Source organism: Dipteris shenzhenensis, chromosome 22 (genome assembly GCF_047967505.1).
Source record: "Dipteris shenzhenensis isolate YYH24624 ecotype China chromosome 22, Dip_SZ_1.0, whole genome shotgun sequence".
Taxonomy (NCBI): Eukaryota; Viridiplantae; Streptophyta; class Polypodiopsida; order Gleicheniales; family Dipteridaceae; genus Dipteris; species Dipteris shenzhenensis.
The window spans coordinates 11,172,388-11,180,422 of record NC_141617.1 but is presented as its reverse complement, the minus strand read 5'-3'; positions in this window follow the sequence as shown (position 1 = coordinate 11,180,422).

Genomic DNA, 8,035 nt, shown 5'->3' with positions numbered 1-8,035 from the left:
TGTTTGTACTCAAAGGGTAACTGAATAGATAAAATGGAAGCCATCTATGCGGTTGCAAAAATGCAATAGTAGACCGATAAGAATCTGACACCAAATGAAAATTTCGAGAAAACAAATGCTAAAGAACCAAATATGGAATATTCTAGCTCAAATCCTAATCCTTATGCTTATTTGCCAATGTGGCTTGATGATGTAGCATACAAAGTCACACCATTTGATAGAGCATTTATTAAAGCGTGTTAACTACAATCATAACTTCAAACGACTTCATTGTGACACTGTAAAAGTCAATCCTTAAATAAAAAGAATCATGTAAGAGAGTTTGTCTCAACTATGATGCAAGTGAGAAGATGTCATCTTGCTCAAGGACATCATGGCACCATATTCATATTCACAACCATTGGTAGAAAGGTACCACTTATGCCCCCCATCCAATTATTTAGGAATTTCATTCGTAGAAGAGTCTTGGAGCATATATCAAATGCACAATCCATTCTAGTCATCTTGGAGCATATATCCATCTAATACAAGGTTCAATCATACCACTCGTGAAGAGAACCTGAGCTGTTTGGATGTCATCTAATCCTTTGAGTCATCCAGATTAGTCCAATCCTTTTCTCATCCCCATCTATTGACTAATATACCAATTGAAAACATTTAGCACTAAACCTACATTTAAGACTAACACAAAATATAACAAAAGCAAGATCTATTTTAAAATGATGAGTGTTTTCACAAAAAAGTCAAGAATGCTTGTGTGTTTCACTCACTTCCACCTTTTTGCAAGAACTAGATTAAGCTGTACATGGTTTAATGAAAACTCCCAGATGCTTGTGGTACTTTAAAGAGACGTTGATTACATTATTGCATAAAAACTCAATAAATCACTTGTTTTGTCCTCATAGCTAGAGCTTGATAACAAATATGCATGAGATCCGTTTGAAGAAAAAACGTTATATCTTGTCAATCAAATCTACATTTCTTCAATGGATATTTTATATATATGTATGTATACATATGTGTGTATGTGTATGTATGCATGTGTGAGTCATGCATTTCACCACAAAAAGAAAAGTGTGCACACGCACGTGCATACATGGTTTACCAATAAATCCCAAATATTTGTGGTTTTTAAAAGAGACGATGATTGCATTATTCCATGAAAACTCAATAAATCACTTTGTCCTCATAGCTAGATCTTGATAACAAATACGCATGAGGTCCTTTTGAAAAAATATATATTTTTTGTCAATCATCAATCCATGTATGTGTGTGTGTGTGTGTGCACACGCCTACCTACCTTTTTTAAAAAGTATGCACACACACACACACATGCGCTCATGCATGCTTGCTTGCACACACATGTCTATACATATATCCATGTTTGTGTGTCTATGCATGTGTGCATTGATGCACATGCACATGTAAGTATGTATATGTGCTGAACGTGCACACGCACAGATATAGCCTCTACTAAAAGTAGTGTATTATCATGGCACATTCAAATCTAGGAGTATATAAGTGCTCATGCATATTTAGGACCAAGCCTTTTGAGTTCGTGTTCAAAAAATATCTTATGGAGTGGACCACACAATCTACAAAATTCAAAAAATACATAGCTCTATAAAAAATGCCAAAACAAAGCAAGGCTTGATGCAATGTGAATCTTATCACATGGAGCGAGAGAGAGAGAGAGAGAGAGAGAGAGAGAGAGAGAGAGAGAGAGTTTATTAAAGTCTACTAAAGACCAACAGGGTCATGAGATCAATAGAAAACCTGATACAACGAGCAAAAGGGTGGAGCTACTAAGCGAGCATCCCAACCCATGCCAAAAAACTGTGTAGAACAATCATTGTCATAATCATCAATGTCACCATAGTCTTGGTCCTCACTAACATCATCATCAAAACAAATACAATCTAATCCAATACAATTCAACAAACACGTGTCATGAAACATTAAGGTATGCTCGATGACGGGCTAGGCAATGTAGGCAAGAAGACCGTGATGGATCGTTTTCTATTGCCTGAAGGAAAAGTAGTCTGTTGAGTCCTCTTGGCAGTTGCTATACAAGTGACAAGTGCCACAGTAATGCTTGTCAATCGTATCCTTAGTCTGAACATAGATGAGATGTCAACTAGCGTGATCCATGAATTCGTCCTCTATCACAATCTTAAGTGCGCTAGGTAGATTGGAGTGTATCCTGCTGGTATAAGGAAACCCTCCTTAGAGATCGAGCTTCATACGAAGCTCTATCTGTGCCAACAAGGTGCCAAATGTATGTAACTGTAAAAGATCCTCTCGATGATAGGATTGAACTCGTTGCCTTGAAATGGGACGAGCACAGCATCAATGCTATACTAAAAGGATGGCAATCTATCTATATGAAAACCCAATTTCTTAAACCATCTGCATGTTTGTGCGTGTCAACATCTCTGATCACCCTGAGCTACTAATACCATCGAAAAGGATAGCACCAACCAAGGTAGTTTGCACCGCCCTGCAAGACATGAGCCATAATCTCGCACCCAATTTAGATAAGTGAGTCTGGAACGTTGCATCTAACAACAATGGAGATGCCACAAACTTAGCTTGAATAATCTCATGGAACTTACTACATATCATATTTGATAACAAGAGAACCTCCACTTGAGTCCACTGTATCAACTAGGTCTAGTCCCTAGCAACAAGGGCTACCATACATGCCTATAGATCAAACCTAGAAGTCAAAAAAGAGAACCTTGGTCCAAGGATCCTAGAAATGTAGAAGCCCTGTCTCTCCAATCGAGCAAGGAGAGAGAGAGAGAGAGAGAGAGAGAGAGAGAGAGAGAGAGAGGATAATATAATGAGCAAGCAAAAGTGGAAGGATGGAAAAGGGGGGGAGAGGGTAATAAAACGAGCAAGCGAAGAGTGGAATAGGGTGAAAAAGGAGCAAGATAGAGAGAGAAATAATACTAAGAATGCAAAAGTGTGTGTGTGTGTATGTGTGTGTGTGTGTGAGAGAGAAAGAGAGAGTTGAGTGTGTGTGCGCGCGCACGCGCGTGAGTGTGTAAGTGTGTGTGTGTAGTGTGTGAAAGCGAGAAAGAGAGTGAGATTCTGTGCTAGCCATCATGCTCCCATGCTATAGCTGCTTGTTTCTCCCTTAGTTTGACACCCTCGAGGTTCCTTTTGACGTCCGTTTTCTGTCCATACGCTGTCAGAAAATTCAAAAAAAAATTCATACTGTCAAAAATCCGTACGATTTCGTCCATACAGTCAAAAAAATCCGTACAATCCGTGCAGTCGGGGAAGTCCGTACAGTTTGCAAATTATTGTCAAAAATCCGTACAGTCAAAAAATCCGTACAATTTTGTCCATCTAGTCAAAAAGTTCCGTACAGTTTTGTCCGTGCAGTCCGTACAGTCTTGTCTGTACAGTCGGGGAAGTTCGTACAGTTTCCCTGTCAGGAAAATATATATATTTATTTATTTATTTTTTTTGTACTATCAAAAATCCATACAATTTCATCCATACAGCTAGGAAAACACCGTACAGTTTTGTACCTGCTATGCTTTCCTCCTCGTAAAGGGTTGCTACTTCCAAGTTTTTTCCTTAACTCGAATGGCGGATTATTTCTATGAGGAGAAAACCTTTCACAAATACAAGTTGGTTTCCAACAAGAAAAAAAAACAGGTGATGGATTCAAATGATTCCCTTCATGACTGTGCTGAGGCTCAGCTTGTTTATGAGGTTATGCATGAAGGGTTTGAAGACACCCGTAAAGGTTGGAAAGATCCACTTCCCACCACTGGCATTATGGTGGAAGTGGATGATATATTTGATCCAGTTAAGGAGTATGCAAATCATGCCATTATAATTTTCTTCCCAGGATGGATGCTTGCTGCTGCAGATGTTGGGAATTGGTTGACTCGAACCCTGGGTGGTTCTTATGTCAAAAAAGTTCATTATGTAGCAACGGGCTTTCTTGAGATCATCATGGCTGATGAGGAGGACAATCAAGTTTTGCTGGAGCACTCTCCTCTTTTCTATGGCCAACAGATGGTCCATGTTCTGCCCTAGTCTCCCACCTGGGATTACCAGGCATTGATTCGGCATCGTTGCCCTATTTGGGTAGAAGTTGTGGATTTTCCTCAATGCTTGTCTTCTCTTCTTACCTAAAATTGCAGCTTCCCTCGATAAGTGATATGTCCACCATGACCCAATGGAAATTCAAATCACTTCTGCATTTTGTGGGATACAGATCATCCCACTCCAGCTTCATATTCATTCACTGTGAATAATGTTTCCATGGGGTTTGCCTTTTACAAGCTCAAGTGGGGGCAGTTTGCAGGTGCTTGCTTTGAATGCAAGCAATTTGGGCACATGGCTTCACAATGCCCTTCTCGAGCTCCACGGATGCCAGTGCAAGCTGAAATGGTTCAACCTTTGAATAAGAATGCAAATGCCTCTTCTGTGGTCAAAAACAAAGGGGTCAAATAGTTTTTCTCTGTTCAAGACAAAGGCAAAGCCCCGGCTGTCTCACATGGTAATGCTTCTTTTCCTGTGCCTTTGTCCTCTCCACCTCAGGGGAAGGGGGAAATTTTTTTGACTGATGGATGGCAAACTCCTCGCAAAGTGATCTCCCCTAGGCGACCTTTGCCTTCTCGGACTTGGAGTGGTGCATCCTCTCATGGGAAAATACCTGTTGAAAACTCTGGTGTTGGCTTGACCTGGGTTGCTGTGACCGCAAATCGGACCTTGTTTCTTGAAGAAGAAGTTGCTGCACTTTTGTCCTCTCCTCAAGCTGATGCTTCATCCCAGGGTAGAGGCACGGACATTGAGGTGGAAACGCAGACGTAGACATCCCATTAGTTGATGTACATACCTATCCCATAACTGTAAATATGCTTGATCATCTGAAGTGTGTTACTCTCAATGTACAGGGAATGTGTGATGGTCGCAAATGGAAACTAGTCTAGATGTATATCAGGTAATTGCAGCCTAATATAATTGCTTTGCAAGAGCATAATCAGCATATGTATGCTGGTCAAATAGGCCATTTTGCTGGTTATGATATCTTCTATGCTAGAGAGCACTCCTTTTCTGGTGTGGCTTTTTTAGTAAAGCACGACCTTCAACCTGTTGTGGCTCTCAATGATCGCCATGGTAGATGGATTATTGTTCAATGCCTTGTTCAAGGGGAAATTTTTGAATTTGCATCGATTTATGTCCCCAATCTTCTCGTGATAGAGCTTTGATCTGGGCTACCATGCATACTTATCCATGGCGACAACATGCCTTCTTTGTGGTGACTTTATTAATGCCCCTATATCGGGTGACAACACCTCAGGCCACACACATATGTTGGCTTCTGAAACATAGGCATGGTCTGATTTTTTGCTTCAATTGCGCCTGGTTGTCTCTAGAAGGAATTACAACCCATGCTTCCGAGTTATACCTTTTAGCATAATGCTCAATCTTCTTATCGGGCACGCTTGGACAGATGGTATCAAATTGATCCACAGCATTGTGATGCCTGATCATGCTTTCACACATTGGGATGATGCTCCTCTTTGGTTGAGGCTTTCCTTATATGAATTTCCCACTGACAGATTGCCTTGCCGAAGGCTTTTGCTGATTAATAATAGTTATTTAGAGCATGCTAACTTTAAAGCCTTGGTCTCTGATGCTATTCAGCCTCTCTCTTCATCAGATATGCATTGCTTTGGATTATGCCTGGTAGGCTTTTGTTGCTCGGAGGCAAGCAGTTATTCCAGATTATGGCAAATCCTATACGCAAGCCACAAGGGAGACTATAGCACATGCCAAATTTACATGTCAGAGTTTGACTGATCTTGCTCATCTTCGTCCTTTGTCTTCAGAGGAAAGCATGCTCTTATGTCAGGCTCAATTCTCTCTTCAATCTAATGATCGCAGAAAGCTTGCTAAATGGGAAACTCAATCCAGACAACGGGCATTTTTGGATAAAGGCTGCTCTTCCAAGCAATTTTTTAAGAGTTTACACTACAAAAGACAGGCTGCCAATATCTGTCAGATCCAGATGCCTAATGGTTCTTGGTCAACATCTCGTTCAGAGCTTGCTGATTTATGTGTGCAGCACTTCTTCACTCATTTTGGGCATCTGGATACTCTTTCTCTGCGAGCCATGTTTGCACGTCAGCTTCTTTTGCAACATGTTCATCCAATTCTGTCTGATGCTTAGGCTTTGGAAATTGAACATCCCTTCACCGAAAGGGAATTATCTGATGCACTGAGATCCTGTGGCAGATGGAAATCTCCAGGATGGGATGGTCTCACTGTTGAATTTTTTCTTGCATTCTGGGATCTTCTTAAATTCACTTTGCTGCAAATGGTAAATACAGCATGGCAAAATCAGCAGATGCCTTTGTCATGGAAAAAGGGTCTTCTAAAGCTGATTCCAAAAAAGCAGCTATGTGATTCACTGGGTGATTGGAGGCCAATCACACTCATGCCAGTCATTTACAAGATCATTGCCAAAATGGTGGTTGATCGGATTAAAGGTTATTTGCATGATGGGTTGCATCCCTCCCAATATGGCTTTGTTCCATGTCGCCATATCACAGATAACATTGCCAATGCTTATATTGGGATTGAATATGCCAAATACACACAACAGAATATTCTACTCTTGCAGGTAGATATTGCAAAAGCCTTTGACACAGTTCAATGGGATTTCATCTCGCAAACTATGCGAGCTTTGGGGTTTGGACAAAAAATGCAGCAAGCTATTTACTGGCTTTACAGAGATAGCAACGCGGCTTGCATTATGTCTGGGGATATTTCTGATGAGTGGACTCTTCGTTGTTCGGTCCACTAGGGATGCCCTCTCAGTACTTTACTATATGCCATTGCTACTCATCCTATGCTGCAATATATTGATCATCTTGTGGGTACACCGATCACCTCATGTCATGGAATTGGATGCTAATTGCCATTAGGAAAAAAGGGAGCTCATTTTGGGGCCCTGTAAGAAATTCACTATTTTCTCTTTTCTCTCTCTACAAAAGCAAGAAAATATGGATACTTGCATGAGAAATGTCAGTGTGAAAAGGAATAAATATATTCTTTCACATGCTTTACATTCAATGTTCATATAAGAGCAACACTTTTCTGTGCAGAATTTGGTGATTCTAACGCCGTAGACGCATCCGGAACAGCCCAAAACCCCAAGAACGGCACTAGAAACGCTGGAATCGGACATCCGGAGGCTCGAAAACGGCCAAAAAAGGCCGAAAAACGCGATTTGCAATTTCAAAAGTGCCAAATCGCGTTTTTCTATAAATTTTTTTGGCTATTTCCGGGCCTCCAGATGTCCGATTCCAGTGTTTCCAGTGCCGTTCTTGAGGTTTTGGGCGGTTCCGGACGCGTTTGCAGTGTCAGAATCACCAAATTCTGCACAGAAAATAAATTTTTTAAAGATTCAAATCAGATCACCTCATTAATGTGACATGCTTCTACGAACATATAGTACTATTTCTTTTTCTTATTTTCATCTTCTTTTGTTGAATTTTCAACGTTACGTTGGCCCACTCCTGATTAGTTGAGAGCCTATTTTCTCTCTCTTCTGGAAAGCCCCAAAATGAGCTCCCTTTTTTCCTAATGAGCATGGTTGCTCAAGCTTGTGCTGATGATTCTTTCTTTACCCTAAAGATATGCCCCATGATCTTGGTGCCTTGATGCATGCCCTCTCTATTTATGGTTTGGCAACTAGTCTTCATGTTAATTTTCAGAAGTCTAAGCTACTCCCTTTGCATTCCAAAGACTGGCATAATCTATTATGGCCCGGAGATATCATTACACCCATCAGTGTGTTCGTCATCTTGGTTACCCTTTGGGGTGGAAACTCACTCGTCGACAACAAACTGATTGGGTTTTACTAAGCTTCGGAAAAAGCTTGAGTATTGGAAACTCGCAACCTAGCCTTTGCACGTTCGTCTTCAAATAGTGCAGTCCATCCTTGTGGCATATATTCAATTTTACTTGCCATTGATCATGTTCACTAAGGCAGATCTTA